General features: G+C 34.2%; 1 long non-coding RNA gene across 1 annotated transcript; it reads right to left on the reverse strand.

Moving 5' to 3' along the window:
* Positions 1 to 10,525: 10,525 nt before the first annotated feature.
* On the reverse strand, positions 10,526 to 12,921 carry LOC145162863 (uncharacterized). The gene is made up of 3 exons (XR_013739395.1): positions 12,782 to 12,921; positions 11,275 to 11,330; positions 10,526 to 10,620 (listed from the first exon to the last, which is right to left on the reverse strand). It is a non-coding gene; the product is annotated as an uncharacterized LOC145162863 (long non-coding RNA).
* Between the last annotated feature and the right edge of the window lie 1,604 nt (positions 12,922 to 14,525).

The following is a 14,525-nucleotide window of genomic DNA, read 5'->3' on the forward strand; positions in this document are numbered from 1 at the left end:
TTTTGCACCTTATATATTGGACCATTAGCGCCTCCCACTGTCCTCTATCACCCTCTTGAGACCCAGAAACCCTAATTTCCGTGAGTGAGAGCTTGGAGAGTGTTTTGGAGATTTGGGAAGTGACTTTTGTGAAGGAAATTTGTAGATCAAGAGGCTAGCATCAACATTTCTGTGTGGATCCGGAGTCTACTTTAGTTTGGGCACGTTTTGGAGGTAACCAGCTGTTACCTTAACCTCTTTTTCTTCTAGAATCATTCTTATGTGAAAACTAGGGCTTTCTTTAGTTATTCATGAAGGGATTTTGGTATGGGAGCTAGATCTGAAGTTGATACTTCATATCTGAACCTCTTTTGAGTCCTAAGTCCATAAAGTTTCCAGCTCTTGCAAGGATGAGACTCTCCCAAGGTGTAAAGCTCCATTAGAAGCTTAGATTGCTCATTTAGAGCCTTTAGGGCCTTGCATGTGGGTAAAGTTTGCAACTTTACGTGATAAACATGCCTTAGAAGCTTGGATTTGTAATCTGGAACCTTCGCATGGCTTAAAAAGTTTCTGCATGGATGTAGGTCTGCAAGGACTCGGCGAGTTGCATATTCAACTCGGCGAGTCATATGAAGATGGTCATGAACTCGTCGAGCTGATGAAATAACTCGGCGAGTCCGTTGAAGATTGCCTTGAACTCGGCGAGTCGTTCGAAGACTCGGCGATTCGGCTAGGGTTTCTCCCAATTCTTGGACACGTATGAACTCGGTGAGCTAAAGGGGAACTCGACGAGCTAATCAAGGATTTCACGACTTCTGGAGTTCAGGAAGGACTCGACGAGTCGGTGGTCTGCATTCGACGAGTCGAGTCAACATGGACTATTGACTATGACTGGGGACTTTGACTTTGACCAAGAGTTGACCAGTTGACTTCTGAGAGTATTCTGGTAATTTGGAGATTTAGGAAAAAGGGTTTTATGGTAACGATAGGTGGTGGAGTTCGTGTTGGTGATTCGGGAGTTGAGCTTCTAGTTTCAGACGACAGTTGCGAGGTGAGTTTCCCTCACTATACTCAAGGGTCTAAGGCACCAAGGCCGGCCCTTTGGGTTATTATATGGTTATGTTATGCTAGTATGATCTGTTAGATCGGTATCCTAGAGAGTAGGATAATATTATATGATCTGTGAGATTGGCATCGTGGTAGATAGGATGGTGTTATGTGTTATGTGGTAAGATCCGTTAGATCAAGTATTGTCTATAGACTGTTATGTGATTATCTATTATATGTGCACATGTTTGTTTGGCGGTTGAGGCTTATCTGCTTGGTGCGAAGGCCAGTAGACCTGCGCATTCCAACCTGTAGGTTGTGGGCCGTGAGTATTCCATCCTGAGGATAATTGGACTCAGAGTATGTGGGCATTCCAACCTGTTGGTTGTGGGATTGGGGTATTCCAACCTGATGGTTGATTGGAGCCATAGTGTGTTGCAAATCTAACCTGTTGGTTGTGGGCCTGGGGTATTCCAACCCGATGGTTGATTGGACCCATAGTATGCTGTTATGATTATATGTGTATTGTTGCGGGTATGGGTATTTTGGGGGAACTCACTAAGCTCTCGGGCTTACAGTTTCAGTTTATTGTTTCAGGTACATCAGGGGATCGCGGCAAGACGAAGGCGTGATCGTACAGCTCCTCATGTTTTGTCTATGTTTCTGGGAAAACTCTGATATTATACATTTTGAAAACAAAATTGTAATGATTTTTAATGGGTTGAAATGTTTTTAGAAGTTTAAATTGGTTGAAAATTTTTGGGTGTTACAGTACATGATCGACCCTACAGCCGAAGCGTAAGGTACCTGACTCATGTCAATTATCTCTTCATTTGTACTAGGACTTTGAGTCTTACTCTATTTCATAATGCTCTAGATAGGTAGCTCTCCTTTCTTTGAATTTTCCATACTAAACCTCTTTAGTACTTTATCCAAGTACGTACTTTGACTAAGTCCAATTAGTCTCTTCTTTCTATCTCTCAAGATTCTTATCCCAAGAATAGTGGCTGCTTCTCCAATGTCTTTCGTGGCAAAACAGTTTCCAAGCCAAGACTTAACCTCTTGCAAAGTTGAAATGTCGTTTCCCATGAGTAGTATGTCATCGACATACAAAACCAGAAAATTCACTATACTCCCATTAGCCTTGATATACACACATGACTCATCTTCACTCCTAGAGAAACCAAACTCTTTGACTTTTTCATGGAAGCAAAGATTCTAGCTTTGAGGTGCTTGTTTCAATCCATAGTTGGATTTCTCAAGCTTACACACTCTATTTGGAAATTTTGCATCAACAAAAGCCTCCAAGTGACTCATATAAAAATCTTCAGCCAACTTCCCATTAAGGAAAATGGTTTTGACATCCATCAACTAAATTTCATAGTCATGAAATGCAGCTATGGCGAGCATTATCCGAATAGATTTTATCTTGGTTATTGGTGAGAAGGTCTCATCATAGTCAACCCCTGGGTTTTGAGTAAAGCCTTTCACAACCAGTCGAGCCTTAAAGGTGTGTATCTTTCCATCCATGTTGGTTTTCTTCTTGAAGATCCATTTGCACCCAACTTTCTTTCGACCTGGTATATTATAAACCGAATTCCAAACTTGGTTATCATACATGGACTTGATCTTGCTGTCCATTGCCTCTTTCCATTTAGCTGCCTTAGGGCCTGCCATTGCTTCCTTGTATTTAGCTGGCTCATCCAAATTTATCAGTGTCCTATCACTGAAAAACTTGTCACCATCTATAGTAATATGGAAGCCATAGAACTCATGTAACATTCTAACTCTACTGGAACGCCTAAGAGGTAATGACTGTTCTATCGGTTCAATAGGAATCTCTTCCTCTTGTTGAGTGCTAGTATCATCTAAGGTTCCATCACTGGTTGACTCGTGAATTTCTTCAAGGTCAATGGTACCCCCCCCCCCTTTCCTCTTTGAATATGAGCTCTCTCTCTCTCTCTATCTCTCTATCTCTCTCTCTCTCTCTCTCTCTCTCTCTCTCTCGAAAGACTCTTCTTCGTGCTACAAAGACCACGTTCTCACTAGGCCTGTAGACAAATATACAAATGAGTGCTTTGGGTAACCAATGAAAATACACCTCTCACTTCTAACTGCTAGCTTGTCATGAGTCTCTCGTCTTACGAAAGCTTCATAACCCCAGAGTTTGATATGTGCTAACGAGGGATCTTTCCCTGTCCACATTTCATGAGGTGTTTTGGCAGCCTTCTTTGTACGGACAAGATTAAGGATGTGGGTGGCTGTCTCTAAGGCATAACCCCAGAAATGAATTGGAAGTGAAGCACGACTCATCATGGAACGAACCATGTCTAACAATGTCTGATTACGCCTCTCAGCTACACCATTTAACTATGGTGTCCTGGGACGAGTCAATTGTTAAACTATTCCACATTTCTTCATATAGTCGTTAAACTCGCTACTAAGATACTCTCCACCTCTATCGGATCTAAGCATATTTATCTTCCTGTCCAATTGATTCTCGACTTCTTGTTTGAACTCTTTGAACTTTTCAAAGGTTTTTGACTTATGCTTGATTAAGTAGATACAACCATATATGCTATAATCATCTATAAAAGTCATATATAATCGATTAGCATCCCTTGTGCATGATCTGAAAGGTCCACATACATCTGTATGTATGAGATCTAACAAACCTTCACCTCTTTCACAAGATCTAGTGAAAGGTGATTTTATCATTTTTTCGAAAAGACAAGATTTGCATGTATCATCTGACCTTAAGTCAAATGACTCCAACACTCCATCATTTTTGGAGTTAGGCAATGCATTTCTTGTTAATGTGTCCAAGACTACAACGCCACAAGCACGCTTTGTCTATACCATTATACGAACGAATATGAAAAACATTATTGCCTAAATTATCAACACACGTTATAGTTTCATACACACCATCACAATTTAAAGCTTCAAAATAAAAAACACCATTTTATAAGCAAAAACAGAACCATTCAAATTATTAAATGAATATCTAAACCCTTTTCTGAACAATGAATGAAAAGAGATAATGTTTCTTGTCATTTCTGACGAGTAGCAACAATTTATTAAATCTATACCAACACCATTACTAAGCACTAGACTATAAACTCCAATAATTGTAACAGGTGAGGACCGCCTATTTCCAATGATCAGGTTCATTCTTCCGTGCTCCACTTCCTCACTTTCTCTTATCCCCTGCAAATCAGAATAAATGTGAAATCCACATCCTATATCAAGGACCCAAGAACTAGAAGATGATGAGTTATTAGATAAAATAGTGTATAAACCCGTAGTAGATGGCCTTACTTTTCCATATTTAATGTCTTGCAGATACTTTAGGCAACTTCATTTCCAATTCCCCTTATCATTCTAGTAAAAGCAAGTGGCCTCCTTGGGATCGGAGAAATGAGGAATGTCAGAACTGGGATTGGCCTTTGGGCTACAACTAGATGACCTAACATGGACCTTTCCCTTCCAGTTCTACTTGGGAGGACCGTTCCTCTTTTTCCCATTTCCTTGACCAATGACCAGAATAGGAGCACTAGAAGGATTAGGTTTTGAGTTCTTACCCTTCATTCCTGCCTCAGCAGTCTGTAGTAGGTTTTGCAATTTAGATAATGTGGTCTCGTTGTTGTTCAAGTGATAGGTCAAGATGAACTATTCATAACAACTTGGTAAGGAGTTTAGGACTAGGTCAATAGCCAATTCCTCATCAAAATGCACATTTAGCCTAATAAGGCCATCCACGTATCGTTGCATTCTCTGCACGTGGCTACTAACAGACTCTCCCTATGTCATCTTCCTTGCTATGAGGGACTTTACCACCTCGCACTTTTCTTGACGAGCTCGCTTATGGTACTTTTCCATAAGGTCCTTGTTCATCTCATGCGGCCAGTAATCCTCATAGAATCTCTGCAACTCAAGAGGAATGGTGGCTACCATGATGCAAGCAACTTTTGTTGCATCATTGCTATGTTTCTTGTACGCGGCAATTTCTTCAGGAGTGGCTTTCTCTTCATCGATTTCATTGAGTTCTTTCTCAAGAACATACTCTTTGTTATCGAAATGAAAGGACAACTTAGTGTTTTGCATCCAATCATTGTAATTGGAACCATCCAATGTGACTTTGGAGTAGGTTGAGAGAAATGAGAAGTTGTGGTGGTTGGAGGAGGAGGAAGCAGAAGCATCAGTTGGAGTAGACATCTGTAAAAAGAAGGTAGTTTTAGTTAGATAAAAATAATCCTTATATATCAACCCAATAAAGAAATATTAAGGCTAGGATCCAACTATATAATTCACAACTTAGAAAAGGGACGTCGTAATTAATTGTAAATTTTATAAAGGTAGGTAAATGGCGATTTACCAATTCCACCAATGGAAAATGAAATTTTTTAAAAGAAATTAACTTTAGTGAAATTCCTAGGTCTTTTGAGATTGATTGAAACTATTCAATGACATGTTTAATCTCAGATTATGCTCTTCTATTTGTGATTGGGATACCGAGGATCACAAACAAGATGTGAATAACCATGAAAATGTGTTTGGTAACGTTATTGTCATTTATCATCTCAATTGATGTGTTGGTAAACCACAAACACTCCATCAATAATGATAATTTATAAGATACTCATTGCAACTCTTTATTAGTCCCTATTAGTGTGGTGGTTAATCACACACGCTCCACTAACAACTTATAAAGTACAATGTGCAATTTCATGGGTTACCATATTTTTCACATTTTCATAAAGTAACTAAGAATAAGATTTTATAAAATAGTTTATTTACTTTATTTCATTATACATATTAATGGGAATTAATATCCTATCATGTCCTTTGTGCTGACGACCCTCCACCCATCAAGGAAGCGGTGGATGAGAGTGAACTCCCATTCAACTACCATTTTATAAGCAGTTTCCTTATACCCCCTTATAGACCAGCTTTGTGAATGAGGCATACTAGCGAATTGACTGACTTAGTCTTATGCATATAATATATTTATCAATTAATAATAATATACATAAGGTGTATTGTAAAAGTTTCAAAATACGAGGTTTATTCTATTTAGATTTTGAAATTAATAAACAATTAATTTAAATTCAAAATAAACCAAATGATTTAATATTTATCTATTAATTAACATTTAATTAAAAATATTAAATCAAATAAGGATTATCTAATTAAATTAATCAAATAATTTAATCCTAATCATTACCCTCTAAATTTTCGAAAACATAAGGTATATGATTTATTCCAATTTTAATTATCTCTTTTTAAGAAAGTAAAATGATAATTACCACAATTTGAAAAACCCTAATAACCTACCATAATTTCAAAAATACTTGGGGAGGAAGGCCAGGGTTTCAAAACCCTTGCCCTAAATTTCGAAAACTTGGGGAAGGGGGCTAGGGTTTCTAAAATCCTAACCCCAGTCGAAATTCATGGCCTTTTAGAGATTAATTTCTATAAACCCTAATTTATCTATTTTTCTATTATAGCTATTCAACAGAAAACAAACCAAATGCTCTGATACCACTAATGAGTTTTAGGTATAACAAACAAATTCAAAACTCTTAAGTGTGCATGCAACCTAAAACAAGATCTATGTTTTCTCTATTGAACCTATGACTAAGAACATCAAAAGAAACTGTAAGAACATTAGGCTATTTTTTGAAATTGCCTAAAGAAAGGTTTTACGATTACATACCTTTTAGTTTTTATAGCAAACAACTAGAATTCCTCTTTGTTGATCTCCTGAAAGCAAGCACCACAAGTGTCATTCCTCTAATGGAATCACACCCAAACTAGCAAGAGAATGACTTAGGAGAGAGGAGAGGGGAGGATTGAAGTTTTTGCTATCCTTTTGAATTGAATGGTTGCAAAAAGTGCAAGGGCTAGGGTCCTTTATATAGTGGTACAAGGAAACCCTGGATAACCCTAAATTATAATTAAATAATATTAATTCAAATTTGATAATTATCTACTTCCCTATTATCTACATGGGATATTCTAGAAACTCAAGAATATTCCTCATAAAACCGTCCACCCGATGTGAGGAAGGTTGTGGAGCCTTTTGTTCAACTATTGAATAATTGCACTTTAGACCTTGCACTTTTAACTAATTCTTTTAATCCCAAAATTCATTCCAATTAATTTCTGATTATATATTAATTAAATAATACTATTTCTAATTAATATATTATTCTCAAAATATTTATTTCAATTTATTAATCAAATAATAAATCAACCTCTCTCTCTCTCTCCAAAATCATCTTGTCAAATTGCTAGGTTAAAGGAAAACCCAAAAGGACCGTACTACTATCAATTCAAGCATATACCAATTATAGATATGGTCGTAGACACCTAATCCAACAATCCTTTCTTTTATGCAACCAGGAGGCTTCCGGAAACCCTAAAAAAATCTCCAAAACTGTTCATGCCATGTAGGGTTTTAGAATTGATTCTTTTGTTCAACTATTGAACAATTACAATTCATCCCTTCTACCTTTAAATAATTCCAGTTAATCCCAAATTAATTTCTGGTTAATTTTGATTAATAATTAATTAATTTTAATTGGTTTCCTATTAATTTATTTAAAATATTAACAAATCAATTATTTAACTATTGATATCATGTTAATTTATTAATCACATAACAAATTAACATATCAATTATCTATTTCCAATTAATATATTAATAAATTATTTATCTCTCTTTATATATATATATATATATATATATATATATATATATATATATATATATATATATATATATATATCTCCTGGTATCATTTCTATCCATTTATGGTTATGAGGGAAACCCAAAAAGGACTTTTCTTCCATTTGTAGCTTTATACCAATTTAGTTATGATCTTAGACACCTTAATCCAACATATTCAACCTTTTAATCTCCTTCTCCCTAACCATTTTTAAAAGAGTATATGAAATCAAATTGGAAATGACAAACCTGACATTTTCTGAAAAAAACAAATTCCATAGGAGTAGCACCACCACGAGAGGCATGGTTTACGACAACATTAGAAGTAGAAAAGAATTGGAATTCCGGTTTCTACGAGGAGCAAACCCGTAACCATCTGTATCAAATTTCGAGGGGCTCTGCTGCCCTCGTTTCGTAAATTTGTTCAACATATTTCAATGGTGTATGTATAATCTAACCAAATCAATTCAATAACAAATCATTAATTTTAATTTCTTTTAGTTCCGAATTAAAAAAAATTATTCAATCAAAACATATAAAAACCCTAAATCGGGCTTTTCCCAATTAAAAACAAACACGGGGTAGAAGGGGTTTATTATACCATTATCTGAACCCGGAGTTGATTGATGGTGGTGGGGAAATGTCGCGGTGATGTGAAATCATCAATTTTGGGGTGATGCCCTTCTCTGTTGATGTTTGGGTACAATAACACACCTTGACATCAACAACATACGTGTATGCTCATCACCATACATGGATAGGACCATTACACGAGGTGGCGAAGGGGTAACTCATTTACCCCTTCATAATAAAAAATGTGATCTTTTAAACCCAACTAAACCCACCTTATTCCATAGAGTACAATAAAAACATTAAATGTCATTTTAAAACAAATGGGAAAAGTTTGTAGGGTTAAAATGGCATTTTCCCATTATTAAATTACAATGAATGCCACAATTTATTATTTCATCAATTTATAAGTTTAAACAATATAATTGCATATAAAAAGCTTAAACTCATAAGTTGATAACAATAAAAGAAAAAACTTCATGTATTAAACATAAAATTTGATAAAAATAATAATATAATTACAAAATTATAGGATTATAAAAAAAAGTATATGTTAACTATTAATAGTAAAATTATATATCAATAACCAATTATTCAATGTTCGTATTGGTCACTTTACGTATATCACTACAGGAAATGCACTTATTACCGATGATGTTTTTAGCGGCTACACGGGAAATAGTGGTGACACTTTCGAGTGTCGCTGCTAAAGACGTCGCTGATAATGTCTGGTAACCACAATCTCTGTGAGTGTTTTTAGACAAAATGCCGCCATTGATTAATGTCGATGATTCAATGGATGGAAATCAACTGAATATCACAGAAAAAAAATAGCGGCAACGAGTGTGGCCGCTAATAGCCCCAAAAAAGCCAAAAACATCCCCCCCGCCTATTAATTCAGTTGTCACCTAATACATGTGTGTTTTCGCTAATGGTGTTCACAGTTGATATCCCCAATCTACCCTCTCTTCCCTATTATGCAATGATGAAGAGACTAGTCTGTTGGTGACAGCTCTGACTATATCTCCAATTAAAGATGCCACTAGCCATCCCCACACCTCCTTTCTCTTTCTCTTTCTTGTTCTCTTTATGTTTCTCTTCTCCATGGTTGCGGATTACAGGCCAACACCTGCTCATGCCTCATTCACAGTCGTTCACCATCACCACTAGAGTTCCACATTAAGGTAAATGCCCCTAATTATAAACCTCATCTTCTCCTCTTCTCGTTTAACTGACTTCTATTTGTTTTCTACATATAATTGCCACCACACTTGATTTTCCTCAGTCGCACACTCGCACACTGGCGATTTCTCTTTTTCGAAACATAAAAATCCTATTGAGCACTAGCAATTTCCAGGGGAAAGGCTATAGTTAAATAAGGTAGGTCACTTGAACCACCTAAAAAATAGTAATAGTTATATATAAAAAGAATTTAGGACATACCTTAAATATTCACTAAAACAAAATGAAGCTAATGCAACCCCCTTAAAAAGTTGCATTATGCCTTGAAAAGGTTGCATTATGCCTAAAGTAACCTTTTACCAAGGGTTGCGTTAGGTGAAGTTGCGTTAGACCTAAAGCAACCATTTTATTAGAAAATGCAACCATTTTTTAGAATAGTTGGATGTATTAATGAAATGCAACATTTTTAAGATGCAACCTTTCTTAGATGTAATTGCAACTTTGTTATGCTTAAATGAAACCATTTGAATACTCAAATACAACCTTTTTTTATATGAAAATGTAACTTTTTATGTGAAAATTCAACATTTTTAGCAAATTTATTCACAAACATGCAACCTTTTCTACAATGAAATGCAACCTTTGTTATATTTTTAGTTAAAAAGTGCAACTCATTTTTAAATCATATGCAACCTTTATTACCGTTTTAGTTACACAAAATTCAACCTTGTTTACACTAAAATGCAACATTCTTTTTTGAATTTTATAATGCTAGGACGACATTTTTATGTTGATGCAAGCACATCTTTTATTACATATGCAGCATCAATATTTCATGCGATATGATAGTTATTAATATGCATTACTAATTCAACAACACCATAAAGTAATAACATAAATATCATAGATGATTTTATCATGTACTTTGACATATATCCAAACTCAAAATAACAATCATACAACGTAGTCAACACAAAGTTGTCAATTATAATCATAAAAAACTATTCAAAACCTCATATGCATGTCATTTCATTCATGTAAGAGGCTTGTTTGATAAGAGAATCTCTTCAAAAGGCCACTCATCAGTCATATTCCCAAAACAAAGTAGGCTGCAATGCGTAGATAAAAAGAATAAGTAATAAAATCAATGACAAGTTAAGTAGTAATGAAACCAAACAATTATAAAAGTAGTAAGTCAATTTCAATAACCAAAAAATTTAAATATTTAATAATGACATACCTTAGCAATACAAGGTTAATAAAGGATAAGTCAATTTTCATAAGAAAAAAATTCAAATAATTCGTAATAATGGCATACAGTGTGTCAAAACATAGACGATAACTCATATAAGAAACTTTTGGCATTCAATAATAATGACATAGACATTGGAGTCCTAGACACGAACCGAACTGAAATGTGCCACTAAAGAAACATACTTTGTGTATACAACACTTACTTCCTAAAAAACATCATTATATCCATGAACGTGCTTTATCTATATAGTACGTCATGAAAAAAACCTTATATAGAAATACATCCTTTTTGAACTACAAGCAAAAAAGAACCGTAACCGGAGTACATGAGACTAAAAGTAAAGGTTGTTATTTTATGACTTTATTCCTACTTTGAGAACATCAAGTTATTTAAAAATAAACAATCGAATGGTACCACTCATGTTTTGATAAAATTATTGATGATAGAAAATGAAGAGGGTAAAGATAATAAAAATTAATTGCATGATGCATATATATGATCTTATTACCTACTTTTGCTTTACTCGTCTCTTGCTTCAATCAATTAGTTTGCAAACTGTCCATCCTACATATAAAATTAAGATGTTAAAACTGTAGGTGTGTTGCTAATAGGGAACAAATCATTTGCAGCCACACCATGGGTAATACTAGCAACAACATCATCCAAAAAAACCTTCCAATAACAGTCCATTCTTTAGGATAAATACGTTTTCGTTTTGAGAAAATTAGTTAACCAAACAAAATGGTCAATTGTGGTGACATTTTGGGGACAAATCATTTGTAGCATCTAACTAAATTCCATGGGACAACCATACATGTGTGAATTGTGATAATTTAAATTTTAATGCGCAACACTAATATTCATTTAAGTTCTAAGACCAGACACAAACTCAAATAATTAGGCCTCTTAGATAAACAGAAATTAATCAAAGTATAACGGCGTTGACAGTAAATGAGGCAAAACATGGCATGAGGTGATTTAAAAAAACGTAATTCATACTTAAACAGAAAGCCTAAACAAAATGTTCAAAAACACCAATACGAAATCAGCACCATGATGAATAGGAGCAGTAGCAAAAATCATATCTTATTACTTAGAAGGAGAAATCAAAAAACAACAAAGAACAAGAACCGTTGTTGACTCATAAAAGGGGAATTGTTTAATTATATATGATAGAATAAGAGAGAAAGTAGCTATACATCCTTTCTTTTTAAAACCCAATATGTGTGACAAGAAACCAAGAAAAGGATGGAATGTTAATAATTTGTTGGAAGTACAATATTAAGAAAATATTTAGGAAATATATAATAGCTGATTTTTGTGGTTGCATCCTAGTCTCATACATACGCAATTTTCCATGTATGCATCTACTTTATTAAACACCATGTGATAATACAATCAATGTCTTTCATTCTTTTGTAACTTTACTATTAAGCATGCTAGACTAATCAATTGTAATAAATATTAAAATGTCTTATGATCAGATTAAAAACTTGTTGTTGCTAAAGATACCCCTACTAAAACACAACTCCTTTGAAATACACTTTGCATGATCTAAATGTGCTTTTTGTGTTTTAGTTTTATTTTTGTTCCTAGAAAGAATGTTTTAGTTTTAGTTTTATTTTTGGATGAAGAAAATAACTAACAAGTGTATTAGTATTGTCGTTAATGAATGAACGTGTGAACAAAATAAGTAAAAATGAACTAATTGTCAAGAAAGTGGCAGAATAAAACATTATGGGCATCTAAATTAATACAAAAACCAATAAAAAAATAAATGTCAAGAAAATGAGCAGCCTGTCACTGAGTTAAGCAAAAAAACATAGAAAGCCTTGAATAAAATTCATAATAACATCTCCATACCTTATTTAAGTAGATGAGAGACTTATGTGAGAATGATAGGGTGAAATTCCTAATTAGCATGGGGGATATCTTACTCTAGACACCAGTGACGGTTAACAAAGAGGTGAGATAGATAAAAGAAAAAACAAGGAAACGATTAGGGTACAAATTACCTACTGAGAGATGATTTGAACGCAAAATAGATTGGCACCACGGTGACAGAGATGAGCCGAGTGAGGGACGTGAATCATGATCGATTGATACCCTACAGTCATGGGATTCGAAATTGGAGAGCAAGCCCTAGATCAAGAGAAGCGAATGTGGTATTCTTGTAAGGTGATTGAAAAGCAATATTAATTTATTAGAGGGAAACAAAAAGAAATCTAATTTTTTTACGAGGGAGATTGAAAAAAAAATAAGAGGGAGATCAAAATTAATACAAGAAATCAAACATTCATATGAAAATTAATTTTAATTCCTTATAATTACACTTTGTGTTTATTATATTTTTTTGCTATATATTTATTAACATTTATTCTTGAATAAAAAGTGTGTATGTAAATTGTTAACAAGCATTTCCCTACGATTATAAAAAATGTTATATCATATATGTATGTTTAATGTATAAAAAAGTTAATTTTGTGAATTAGTTGCATGCAACCATTCAAAATTAATTAAATAAAAATATAATATTATAAAATAGGCTTTTATTTCATCTTTTACAAATATAGACGAATATGATCATATTTGTATTCAAACATTTGATTATGCAGCCTTTGGAAATAAGGGTTGTCTTTCACTTTTAAAAATGCAACCTTTCATTCAAAAGTTGTCGTTTTTAATAAAATTTGCAACATTTTAAGAAAAAAGTTGCCTCTAATCATTTTTTGCAACCTTTACTTTCAATATAGTTAATTTATAATCAAATGCAACTTTATCTAAAAGGTTGCTTCTAAAAGATTGCATTAGGCTCATTTTGTAGTAGTGATTTGAGATGACCTACCTTAATGTTTTTTGTGAAAAATATGTATAAAGTTGAAGATTTTTGAAGCCTGAATTTTATATTTCCAAAGCCCAAAACTCTACATGCCCAATTTACTTAAGATATAATATAATAAGAGATAACCCAATACAACTTTAGATTAAATAAAAGAAAAAAATTAAAAATGAAACACAAAAAGCATATTCACTTAAATAGTGAACCACATGGTTATGTGCTCTAAACTAGTCACTGGCAATTTCAAATACACACCCACTTTCGCTTCTGATGCTCAAGTAATGAACACATCTTGCTCAATAAAAAGAACATCGTGATCATCACTAAAAATTACAATCAAAATATACTTTTCAACTTGCTTCGTTGTAATAGTCGAATAAACCATATTGATAGCTTGATATTCTTCCATTTTCAAATAAAACGATGGAAAGATGTCATGGAAATGAGGGAAAAACAACAACGAAGGTAGAGCGGTTAAATGAGAAAAACCTCTCTTCTTATAAGCATTGGGGACCAAATACACATATCATCTCATAAAGACCTAGAAAAACATGATAGAACTAGCACCCTAATAAATGACACACCTAGAAATAAAATAGAGGCTCCTCGGGATGTACGAGCCTAATAAGCATCTCTCCATAAGGGACATCATTAGGAGAGGTATACTCGAAATTTAGACTTAAAGGACATGATGGTATTCCCATTACTATGGGGACTTAGTGGTGTACAACCCCGAGAAGACCTGACCCTACATAAAGACCTCAAGCCGAATAGAAAACCTAACAACCAAACGGACCAAAGCAACACAACAATCGTGTTTAGAACACGGCCAAGGCGGCAATGCAATCCTTCCATAACCCAACATCTATCATGGCACCAGAAGGCCTACTCCCAACATATATAATTTCGTGTGTCATACA

The sequence above is a fragment of the Lactuca virosa genome, chromosome 3 (assembly GCF_052849685.1).
Source record: "Lactuca virosa cultivar CGN04683 chromosome 3, Lactuca_virosa_CGN04683_v6, whole genome shotgun sequence".
NCBI classification, from domain to species: Eukaryota; Viridiplantae; Streptophyta; class Magnoliopsida; order Asterales; family Asteraceae; genus Lactuca; species Lactuca virosa.